The 13344-nt window shown below is 37.6% G+C and overlaps 1 pseudogene; it reads right to left on the bottom strand.

The window, feature by feature from the left end:
- Positions 1–1545: 1545 nt before the first annotated feature.
- LOC100051724 (elongation factor 1-alpha 1 pseudogene) lies at positions 1546–3305 on the bottom strand (annotated as a pseudogene).
- Between the last annotated feature and the right edge of the window lie 10039 nt (positions 3306–13344).

Below are 13344 nucleotides of genomic sequence, written 5' to 3'. Positions count from 1 at the left end.
TTATCCTGTCCATTAAATATTAGGTTTTTAGAGTTTTAATTACTTCACATTTTGTAGTTCATTCATTCATTAATGTACTTGGTCACAAATATTTCTTGAGTTCCATCAGCATGCTAGGCATTAAGAAACGGTAATAAATTAAGCAAACTTCATCAAGAGTCCGGAGGCTAAAATTTGCTCAGGTTTTTCAAGCTTGGTTTCATTGTTCTTATTGTTCTTAAAGTTGTGTTCATTTTTTAATATATCAATTTTTAAAGCATATTTTAAGAAAACAATTACTTTCAAAGAGCAATGTAGAAGTTTCTCTCCAATTTATAAAATAATTGCAATTGTTTTTATAAAGTGTGTTTCTTGTCTTCCTTGGAGCTTAGCATTGAAAGCACACACCTATTCATCAAACATGCTTACTGAGGGAGATGATAGTCTTAGTTTTACTTTTGATCAGAGATAGACATACCATGGAACTAATGAAGCTTATGCTACAGGGCCCCTCACTTCCAATGTCCCCAGAGAGACCTTATCAATATATGCAGGTGGTCACATACATTTTTTTCATTTTCAAAAATTACATACTTGAACCAAAATTAGTTAAGATTGCTGCCTCTTTCCTTATGACTTTGCTTCACAACACCCTTCCCTATTTGGGATTTCACTGGAGTGGACCCAAGCATCCTGGGAAGTAAAATACCCTGGGAAACCTACAATTTGAAAAAACATTATTTGGAAAGTTTCAATAAAAGAAGTAAGAAACTGCAAACTCCTGAACTGGAAGTATATGTGAGTATTAAATTTATTTAGTAAAGACCTGAGAGGAAATGCGGATAAAATTAATGGAATGCAAAAACAAAAGTAATAATAAATTGAAATAATTCTGACACTGAGGAGCTAATTGTCATGAAAAATGATTTCAGATCACCCCAAAAGCAGTAACTCATGTAATGGAAGAGATAAATCTTGTATACAAATAATTAATAGGCTTTTGTGTTCTTTGATAATCGAATTAATGAAGTGGCATAAATCATATAAACATGTTGGAAAAATGCTTAAAGTTTTTGCTAATGTGACATGAAATACTGATATGGACAAGGATAGCATAAAAATTACAATATAGCACTAAAACCAGGACACCAGGGACAAATTGGCTAATAACTTTTATCAGCTCAAAGAGTGTTTAAGAGTAGGTACTGCAGAAGAAAACTCAAAGTGCCCTGAATCCCTACATCTTACCTGTGAAAGACACTTATAGCAGTTTTCTCAAATTTGACAAAAATTCTAAATTACACGTGAATTTACAAATAATGAGGAGCTGTTAGAAATTATAAATAATAATTTAAAAATTCCTAAACTCTTCTGGAGGAAATATTGAATCGCTACTCTATTCTTTCTATAGAAAATGTTACAAAGTTGTCAAATGAGGAAATGTTCAAGGAATATTCGGTCAAAAATTTAGGGGACAAACTACAAACATGTGTCAGGGAGTTAATTAATAAAAACACACATATACTCCTGAATTTTCTGATGTTTGTAATATTTTCTAGCTTTCAGTTTTTTTTTTGTCTCATTAAACTTTGTTTTAATGGGTCTCAAAATTCTGTGACAGATTTTTGGTCAAGTTGTTTCCGTTAAAAAGTACTGATTTTAAAAACTAATAACTTAAAACTGCCACACAAAAAACCAAATGGTCCACAAAACATTCTCCTTTCCTTCTGAAGGTTTTACGATGCATTGTTATCATTAACCAGGCTTTTACTATTAAACTTAAATGGCCAATTGAGACAAACAGTTCTGAGACCGTTCCACCACTGATTAAGACTGGGGTGGCAGGTATTGGGGATACTATTCATTTAGCCTTCTGAGCCTTCTGGGCAGACTTGGTGACCTTGCCAGCTCCAGCTACCTTCTTGTCCGCTGTTTTGATGACACCCACAGCAACCGTCTGTTTCATGTCACGAATAGCAAAACGGCCCAGAGGAGGATAGTCTGAGAAGCTCTCAACACACGTGGGCTTGCCAGGAACCATATCAATGATGGCAGCATCACCAGATTTCAAAAATTTGGGGCCATCTTCCAGCTTCTTTCCAGAAAGAAGATCAATCTTCTCCTTCAGCTCAGCAAACTTGCAAGCAATGTGAGCTGTGTGACAATCCAGCACAGGTGCATACCCAACACTGATTTGGCCTGGATGGTTCAGGATAATCACCTGAGCTGTGAAGCCAGCTGCCTCCATTGGTGGATCATTTTTGCTGTCACCAGCCACGTTGCCACGGCGAACATCTTTGACAGACACGTTCTTAACATCGAAGCCCACGTTGTCCCCAGGAAGAGCTTCGCTCAAAGCTTCATGATGCATTTCAACAGACTTTACTTCAGTTGTAACATTGACTGGAGCAAAGGTGACCACCATGCCAGGTTTCAAGACACCAGTCTCCACTCGGCCCACAGGGACAGTTCCGATACCACCAATTTTGTAGACGTCCTGGAGGGGCAGACGCAAGGGCATATCAGTTAGACGAGTTGGTGGCAGGATGCAATCCAGAGCTTCAAGCAGCGTAGTTCCACTGGCATTGCCATCTTTACGGGTGGCTTTCCATCCCTTGAACCAAGGCATATTGGCACTTGGCTCCAGCATGTTGTCACCATTCCAACCAGAAATTGGCACAAATGCAACTGTGTCTGGGTTGTAGCAACTGTGTCTGGGTTGTAGCCAATTTTCTTAATGTAGGTGCTGACTTCCTTAACGATTTCCTCATATCTCTTCCAGCTGTAGGGTGGCTCAGTGGAATCCATTTTGTTAACACCAACAATTTGTTGTTTCACACCCAGTGTGTAAGCCAGAATGGCGTGCTCACGGGTCTGCCTATTCTTGGAGATACCTGCTTCAAATTCACCAACACCAGCAGCGACAATCAGGACAGCACAGTCAGCCTGAGACATGCCTGTTATCATGATTTTGATGAAGTCTCTGTGTCCGGTGGCTTCAATGATGGTAACATAATACTTGCTGGCCTCGAATTTCCACAGGGAGATATCAATGGTGATACCACGCTCACGTTCAGCTTTCAGTTTATCCAAGACCTAGGCATACTTGAAGGAGCCCTTTCCCATCTCAGCAGGCTCCTTCTCGAATTTCTCGATGATTCTTTTGTGGATCCCACCGCACTTGTAGATCAGGTGGCCAGTCGTGGTGGACTTGCCCGAATCGACGTGTCCAACGACGACGATGTTGATATGAGTCTTTTCCTGCCCCATTTTGGCTTAGATTTTGTGGTGGTTTTCACGACACCTGTGTTCTGGCGGCAAACCCGTTGCGAGAAAGCTCTAGCTTTCAGTTTTAATGTGCTGCTATCTATATCTTTGCAATCTATTTATTACTGATTTTGAACTTAAGATTTTCTACTCTTTTTTATAGAGTCCCCTCAGCCCATGAATTAGTCTAAGCTTCAGTGCTCATGAACCTGGATCTGTATTTGCCTTTGCCTGTTTTTCAGGCTTAGCTGAGCATACTAAAACCAAGAAGAAGAATGCAGTGAGAATACATAAATCTATAAAAGAAGAAAACATTTTTGCTTAAAAATGTGTGAGATATTTTCAAACAGGAGATTTCATAAAGCAATACAGACTGAATACAAAATGGGTTTACTAATTGCCATTTCTTAAAATCTGTAAAGGATTTTTCTTTGGAGAAGACTTAAAATAGTTAATGGTTGCTTTTTAAATGACTTTAAAAGAATATGCTGTAGCTCACGATTTGTCGAACTTTCTGAAAAACCTACTCTGTGCTTCGCACTCCTGAGGGCTTTCAACTATAATGCTCGATGATACTTCATTGATCACTTCTTTCACTGGGGCTTGGGAAGAAAATAAAAGAATAAATAAATATAATTATTGATTGTACATGTGTTCTTCCATTCGGTCTGCTACAATAAAAATAACACAGCCTGAGTGCCCTAAACAGCAAACATTTATTTTTCATAGCTCTGGAGACTGGGAACTCTATTGAGAAGTCTATTTTCAAGGCCCTGGCAAATTCAGTGTCTGATGACAGCCCACTCTTGCTTGCTAGTTCATGGTGGAAAGAATGAGAGAGCTCCCTGGTGTCTCTTCCTCTAAGGGCACCTAATCCCATTCATAGGGGCCCTGCCCTCATGAGCTAATCACCTTTCAAAGACCCCACCTCCTAATACTATTACACTGGGGGTTAGGATTTCAACATATGAATTTTGGGGGACACAAACACTCAGTCCATAACAATACATAATGAATGAAATAAACAGAGTCTTGTGGAGGACATAATGGGAGAAAGGAATGCTCTTCTTGCTGAGGTGGTAAGAAAATCTCCCTAAGAATGAGAATTAAAAGTTATACCTGAATGATGAGATGCCATACTTCAAAAAATCCCAGAAAGAAATTCATGCATAGGAAAGAGCAAATACAATGTCTATAATAATATTCGAGTGTTTTAAGTTTTGTGCCTACTTCCTAATACACTTACCATCTCCTTTCTTATTTGGTTTTAAGTAAACAGATTTTTATAATATTTCTCCTTTCTTAAACAGTATTATTCATGAAAGATATTTAAATGTGTTGAGGAGTACCTAATGCACATCCAGGTTTGCCCACCATCTCTGCTTCCATTAATGTCTCAAAAGACCCCTGGAATCCTGTTTAGTATGAGCTTCCACGCAACTCAATATTTGTCTTGAATTAATTATGAAGAAACAACATTGGATGAGACCTGACAATTAATTGCATCACTAGCAAAGGAAGAGTCCCTGTTAGGGCTGTGACAAGACAAGTCGTTACCTTAGTGCTTTTTGAAGAAATTTTATACTTGGCAGCTCGCTGAAAAAGCTCTTTGAAACATAATAAGCAATTCATCACTTTCATAATTGATAATGTGCCCTATAAAATGATTTCATTTAAGGACAGACAAATAAAGGATACTTTCTGGAAAGATGTAATGAATTTGAAAAACCAAAGAAATTGGAAATAGAAAAGCACACTATAGGAATAATAGTTTGCAAAAAGTCTATAATATGCACTTTATATTGGTCATGGGGTACAGAGTAAGATCTCAGGAATCAGTCTGTCTGAGTCAAAACCTGCTCTTTCACCTATTAGCTCTTCAACTTTGAATAACCAGTGAAACTCTCAGTACCTTAGTTTCTCAACAATGAAATCCTAACAATAAGATATACCTCACAGGTTTATCGTAAACATGTAACACAGAGCTTTGCAAATAGCTATCATTATTGTTATTTTGGCTGATTTTTTGAAATATTAAATTTCCTAATTGTTTGCCTGTTTCACACAAGTCTGATAAGTGAAAATACATCATCTGCTGGTGATTTGGTAAAACATACTGCCCTCAGGCTATGGTCTTAATTATGATCCCTTTCCTTTCCTTTGGTTGTATTTGAAAGTTTAGAATAAACTAAATACAATGTAGTTATTCTTAAAAATAAAACAATGATGAAGCCTGTATCTTCCGTTAAAAATGGATTTCAGTGAACTGGGCCAACTGAAATTTACCACCTTATTGCAATGCTCCTCCTGCGGTAATTCTCGGTGCTGTAAATATGTACGTGTATGATCCTTCCAATAACCTGGGGACTCTCAAGTGTCTAACCTCTCCTTCAATGGTCTTGACCTCCACCATACCTCAGCCTATCAACCCCAAATCATATCTTAGACCTTGTCATTATCAATAACTGTAAGAGCATCCCATCTCTAGTCACCATCAACTTAAATTCCAGAGCTTTTCCTTTGTTCTCACGCTAATAAATCCTTAGATCCCAGCAGAATTTAGGATTTATAGACTTGCTTTTTCAGTCTCTCTCACCTCCTTCATTTTCTCACCTCTTTCCTTACAGAGCTTAAAGTCCAATTATTATAAGCATTTTCTTGCTCCCAACTTCAACTCTCTTGCCCCTCCTATCTTTGTCCTTGTTTGGCTAAACCTCAATGCTGATTAAATCTAACTCTCCACCTACTGTGCATCTATGCGTGAAACTCTGCAGCTGAATGTGACAAAAGGAAACATACAATTGACTGACTGGTATCATTAAATGCAGGATCCCCTTCAATTCAGTCTTTAATATTCCTGGCAATCACACAGTGGTTTGCTGGTTTATTCAGACTCAGACATGTCTAGAAGACTACTCCCTGGCATCTCCTCTCTCTTAAAATCTCCACTACCTCCCCCCCCATCTTTTTTCTCCACTGATGACAGCTTTCTACTTCATTGAGAAAATGAAACAGTCAGAGTACCACCTCCATAAACCATCAACAACAACATGATTTATCCACTTGCCTGCAACTGTGCTAATATGATCTATGTTTTCTCCTGATAATATGGATGCACTCTCTGTGCTTCTAGCAATGGCCATACTGGACTCATCTCTCTAGTTTTTTTTTAATTTTTCTGTAGTTTTTGAATCCATAATTATTCACAATCTTGTTAGTTCTCTATTGACATTAAACAGACTTTCAAAAAACCTTTAATCAACTTTTCTATAGGTCTTCAACAGGGATGCTGATTCAAATTACTCTGTCTAAATATTTTTCTGTTATTTCGTTATCTCATTATCTCTTTCTTTCCTCAGTTTCAGCACAGTCTCCCCAAGGATCAGCCAAAAAAATTCTTTACATTTAATGGAAATGTAAATGAGGTTAAGTAAGTATTTTAGAAATAATATCACTTTGGAGAAAGTAATAATTAACATCTCCGAATTAATATATTAAAATAACAAACGGATAAATCAAATAACTGAATAAATGAAAATAAAATTGAAAATATGAACTGCAATCTGTTTTAGGCCCACAATTAAAGTATGGATTTTCTACTTTTTATCTTGGCCGTCTTCTACATGCTTTATTTGTAGGAAATAATTGCAAATTTTCCATGCAAAAGTTAATAACTGAAAGCACTATAGATTGTTCTAACTGGACTTCTGGCACCAGTGGAATGAATTATACCAGGGAAAGTTAAAACAGAATGTCAATAGGCCTGTATACAGGACCATGTGACCAAATGTATTTCCAAAGACAGGTAAAAACAAGGACTTTCTCTATTGGTCTTTTTAGTCACTATTCTATTTTCTCCCTCCATATTGAATATTCTAAGTTTCTAATCATCCCTGTATTCCAAGTAGAGATGAAATATCATCAGTTTTGGTCTATATGCTAATATCTAAGTGAAAGTCTTAGTAGATAGTCACTCAGCTGACATTAGGTGAGTCCAGACACACATTTTGGGAATTCAGTCAATGAATTCAAGACTGAAATCACAAAGCAAAGCTAACAAGATGAGGTTTACTAAGAATAGTAGTGTTGTTGATTATTATCTTCATAATCATGGAAAATAATTGAGTTTACATGAGGTAGACAATCTATTTTGAATAATTGTTTATTTTTCAGTTCATCATTCATTTAAGAAATGTGTATTGATAGAATTTATGACCTTTGGTAAAGACAGATGCAGATTTCTATTAGCAAAAATAAAATTACAAAGGAAAGAGGAGCAGTCTAAAAACCTTTGTTAAGAATAAGCATATGAATTTCCTGGAATCTCTCTGTGTAACGCACGCTTTGTCGAACTGAGACCAAGGCAATGTATAAGGCTGAAACCTCATTTCTCTCAGTAATGGGAAAAGCAGAGACCTATCCATGTGCTGCCAGCAGCAGCAAAGGGCAAGGAATGACAGGTACTGCCAAGGCTACTTGGTTGTTTAAGCAACCAAAGTTTATTGATAAAGGGAAACGGAACAAGGAGCAGGGATAAAAGGGAACAACAAATCGGTACTTATGACATCCACACCACAATCAGCTGGGGAAGTCCCAATAGTTTGTAGGGCAGGTGGGAGCGCCGATTGTCCAGGTCTGAGGCAAAGCGTCCTTTCCACAGTGAAACTTCCCGGGCTGATCGTGGTGTGGATGTTGTAAGTACCGATTTGTTGTTCCCCTTTATCCCCGCTCCTTGTTCCGTTTCCCTTTATCAATAAACTTTCGATGCTTAAACAACCAAGTAGCCTTGGCAGTACCTGTCATTCCTTGCCCTTTGCGGCTGCAGGTAACACCATGTGATAACAATGAACACTGTCAACTCAGGCTCATATACCTGAAAAATTAGCATAATAGACCAAAATTTTATGCATTTTGGTCCTTCCTTGAGGAAAAATAAATCACCATCTGTTTCTCCTTGCTCTTGCATGCTTTTTATGAATATGGAAAATAGAATAGAGCTCCAAAATTCTCTAGGCCTTGCTGGGCTGCATCTGATAGGAAGATCAAGAGAAGATGAAGGTAGGTGTGTGACAGAAGACTGAAGAGCATCTCCACATATTTTGTGCTCAAAGGATATGTGTCCATTTGTATGTCTTTTACTCACATTGCTCCATAAAAGATTTCGCTATGTAACACCAATCATCACAGCCTTCCTCTTTAGTATCCTCTGCCATGTCACTGAGAAATTAATTTCTTAACAAATCTGAACAAAAAATTGTCTGCCTTGAAGAGAAAATTAAATTCTTTGATATTTGTACGAGGTGCAGAACATAGAAAGAAAACCTTCAGAAAGAGCCATAACAATCTCTTTATGGCTCCTAAGTACTGTGATGATATAGTCAAATTTAAAATATTCTTGGGACTCATCGCTCCTTATTTTGAATACCTATTTTCTCAACTGTGAGTCTCTATCAGTTTTTTTCTCTGAAAAATTTTTAAATGTCATCATTAATGCTGGTAGTTAATATAATTAAAATTTTAGATGATTGATTAAATTTAAGAATTGTGGATTTATCCTAAAATATATAAAGAAGCACATTACTTGTTCTTGGTTGTGTTTGATGTGTAAAGCGGCTAGGTCGACCCACAGTCCCCAAAGTTTTAAACAAACAGGAACCTAGGTGCTGCTGTAAAGAGATTTTGTAGACATAATTACAGTCTCTAAAACAGTAGACTTTAAGCAAGAGAAATGATCTTGGGTGGGATTCATCTAGGAAGACTTAAAAGAGAGTTAGGCTTTTCCTAGAGAGAAAAAAAGAGAGAGACAGACAGAAACAGAGAGAAAGAAACAGAGACATACTGACTGATCGAATCCTGCCTCTGGATGATTTCTTCAGCCCATGTCTGTGGGGTTCCCTTTTTGTCAGCTTTACAGATTATGGACTACAGACTTTGGACTTGCCTAGTCAGACCCTACAATTGTGTCAGCCAATTCTTTATAATACATCTCTGCCTCTGACTCCATCCCTCTCTCTCTCTTTCTCTTTCTTCTCTACAGGTTCTTCTTCTTTGGTTGAACCCTGACTAATAATTAGGACTATAATTTTAATAAAGATCACCTGTGTTAAAAGAAAACCTGTTCCTGAACCCTGACTTAGAGACTAAGGTTCTATAGTGAGTTTTAAAAATTTATTTTTATTAACACTTTATTTTTTTAGAGCAGTTTTAGGTTCACAGAAAAATTCAGAGGAGGTACAAAGATTTCCCATATACCTCCTCTCCCCACTCATGCACAGTGTCCCCCATTATCAACATTCCCCACCAGAGTGGTACATTTGTGACAATTGGTGAATGTACACTGACAAATCTTTATCATCCAAAGTCCATAGTTTACATTAAGGTTCACTGTTGGTGGTGTACATTCTACGGGTTTGGGCAAATGTATAATGACATGCATCCACCGATGTAGTATCATACAGAGTACATTCGCTGCCCTAAAAATCCTCTGTGCTCTGCCTATGCATTCCCCACACACCCTGCAACCCAGCCCTAAAAAACTTCTCTGTGCTCCACCTCTCAGAATGGCTATAATAAACAAGACAAGAAATAACAAATGTTGGAGAGGATGTGGAGAAAAGGGAACTCTCATACACTGCTGGTGGGAATGAAAACTGGTGCAGCCACTGTGGAAAACAGTATGGAGATTCCTCAAAAAGCTAAAAATAGAAATACTATATGATCCAGCTATCCCACTACTGGGTATTTATCCAAAGAACATGAAATTAGCAATTCAAAGAGATTACTACATCCCCATGTTCATTGCAGCATTATTCACCATAGCCAAGACACGGAAGCAAGCCAAGTGCCCATCAATGGATGATGTGGTGTATATATATATACACACAATGGAATACCACTCAGCCATAAAAGAGACAAAATTGTGCCATTTGTGACAACATGGATAGACTTTGAATATATTATGCTAAGCGAAATAAGTCACACAAATACTTAATGATTTCACATATGTGGACGATAACCAATCACATAGATAAGGAGAACAGATTAGTGGCTACCAGAGGAGAAGGGAGTCGGGGAGGGCAAAAGGGATAAAGAAGCACATATCTATAGTGATGGATTAAAAACTTGACTATTGGTAGTGAACAAGTGCAGTCTATGCGGAAACTGAAATATAATAATGTACACTTGAAATTTACACAATGTTGTAAGACAATATGACCTCAATGAAAAAAAAAAAAAAATCTCTCCGGGCTCCATCTATTCATTCTGTTGCTTCGTATCCTCACCAGCACTTGGTGTTATCAATTTTCTGGATTATGGCCATCCTAATATGTATACAATGGTATCTCGTTGTTTTTTTAATTTGCATTTCCCTGATGACTTATGATGTGGAGTATCTTTTCATGCGTGTATTTGCCATCTGTGTATCTTCTTTGGCGAGGTATCTGTTAAGGTTTTTGGCCCATTTTTTAACTAGTTTGTTCGTTTTCTTATTGTTGAGTTTTAAGTGTCCTTTGTAAATTTTGAATAACCATCTTTTATCAGATGTATGTTTTGCAAATATTTTTCCCCAGTCTGTGGTTTGTATTCTAATTCTCTTAATATTCCTTTTAATTTTAATGAGGCGCAGTTTATCAGTTGTTTCTTTCATGGATCGTGTATTTGGTATTGTATGTGAAAAGTCATTGCCATACCCAAGTTCGCCTAGATTTTCTCCTATGTTGTCTTCTGAGAGTTTTATAGTTTTGCATTGTACATTTAAGTCTGTGGTCCATTTTGTGAAGGGATTAACATCTGCGTCTAGAATCATTGTTTTGCACGTGAATGTCCAATTGTTCCAGCACTGTTTGTTGAAGAGACTATTTGCTCCATTGTATTGTCTTTAATCCTTTGTCAGAGATCAGTTGACTGTATTTATGAGGGTCTTTTTCCTGGCTCCCTATTCTGTTCCATTGATCTATTTGTCTATTCTACCACCGATACCAATTGTTTTCATTACTTTAGCTTTATGGTAAGTCTTAATGTTGTGAAGTGTCAGTCCTTCAACTTGGTTTATCTCCTTCAATTTGTGTTGACTATTCTGGGTATTTTGTCTCTCCATATAAACTTTAGAGCCAATTTGTCAATATCCATAATATAATTTGCTGGGATTTTGATTGAGACTGTGCTGAATCTATAGATAATTTGGGAAAAAGTGACATCTTAAGAATATTGAGTCTTCTCATCAATGAACATAGAATATCTCTCCATTTATTTAAATCTTTGATTTTGTTCATCAGAGTTTTGTAGTTTTCCTCAAATAGATCTTGTACATATTTTGTCAGATTTATACCTAAGCATCTCATTTTGGAGAGTGTTAATGTAAATGGCATTGTGTTTTTAACTTCAAATTCTGCTTGTGCAATGCTAGTATGTAGAAAAGCAATTTGCCTCCCTTTTTTAGAACATTTACTTTAGACAAGTGGTAATTGTAAATTAATTCTCTGCCCTTTTGACATATACATCTTTTAAAAGCCTCTTTTTCAGTTTCACAACCCAGGGATATATTTGTCAAGGATCTTGGAGCCATCTTGTTGAAATGTAACCATCAAGGAAGAGAGGGTAGGAGCCTAAGTTGCTCCTTGCCCCAAGTTGTAAAACTACCTCCTGTCATGAAGACATGAAAAGTTTACATTTCCTTTGGATAAACCCAATTAGTAAATACAGATGGCCTAAGATCTCCTCTCCGTTACCCCAGTTCTTAAAAACCCTATTTCTTTTGTTTCACTGAAGTTGAGTTCAAACTCGGCTGTGGCCTTTCTTCCCCGTTTCATTACCCTCGAATAAGGTCTTCTTTGCCTGCTTAACTTTGGTGCAAATTTTCACTTTGACAGAGATCATATGGTTTGGGGTAAAGTCTTCAGGAAAATCTGTCTTGAGAAGATGACATTTGATTAGAGACATGAATAATGTGAAGGATTGATGATTATAAAATACCAGGAAGTATATTCTAGGTGGAAGGGAAAGCAAGGACTCTCTGAGGCAGGAATGGATTTGGTATGTTTTAAGGACAGCATAAATTCATGCAGCTAAAATAGGCTGAGAGAAGAACAGAAAGTGAGGTGCAAAAGATCCAGGTTGTGGAGGACCTTGTAGGCCATTTAAAACACTTGACCATTTTAAAATATCGTTTTAAAGATCTGTTTATAAAGATCATTCTGGATGCTAAGTGAACAGACTGAAGGAAAGTCAAGAATGTAAGCATATAGACTATTTCGGAAGTGATCCAGGCAAGTAAGAGAGAGTGGAGGCTGGTGACAGAATAGTAGCAGTGGATGTGGAGAGATGTGGCCAGATTAGGCTACAGTTTCAAGGTAAATGAAACAATTTGCTGAAAGCCTGGGGATGTCAGATGAGAATGAAAAAAAGAACCCATGGCCATGCTTAGTCGTATAACTCAGGAAGTGGATAAATAAATAGTGGGACCAAAGAGTTGGGACACAGTAACCTTTTGTCGAGGGGAGTAGGGGATCAAAGTACATTTTGAATATAATGGATTTGAGATGCCTGCTTGATATTCTGTGTGTCTGGTAGAAGGTCTCCTATATGCATCTGTGGTCTACGAAGGACCATGGCTGGTACATGAACTTGTTGTAATTGGCTCTAGGGCTTCCCAACGTTCACAGGAGAGGCAAGGAGGAGGCAGCGGCGGCAGTGAGGTGTGGCTTAAGCAGTTATAGGTAAGGGAGGAGGTAATCATGCAAGGAGATTATCAAGATAAAATTATGGAAGTAACATGTTACTATTGTTGTTTTGTAATATATGAGTAAGAAGTGGCCAACTCTAACTTCTTTTCTAAAATACTTTTTTCTTTTTTTTTTTTTTTTTTGTAGGGAAGGATTTTCCCTGAGCTAACATCTGTTGCCAACCTTCCTCTCTTTTTTTTTCTTCTCCCCAGAGCCCCAGGGCATGGTTGTATATCCTAGGTGTAAGTCCTTCTAGTTCTTCTATGTGAGTCTCTGCCACAGCCTGGCAGCTGATAGACGAGAGGTGTGGCTTTGCAACCAGGAAGCAAACCTGGGCCACCAAGGCGGAGAGTGTGGAATTTTAACCGCTGGATCA

This window comes from Equus caballus, chromosome 8, assembly GCF_041296265.1.
Source record: "Equus caballus isolate H_3958 breed thoroughbred chromosome 8, TB-T2T, whole genome shotgun sequence".
NCBI lineage: Eukaryota > Metazoa > Chordata > Mammalia > Perissodactyla > Equidae > Equus > Equus caballus.
The sequence above is the reverse complement of the archived record's forward strand: the minus strand, read 5'-3'. Positions and strand labels throughout refer to the sequence as shown.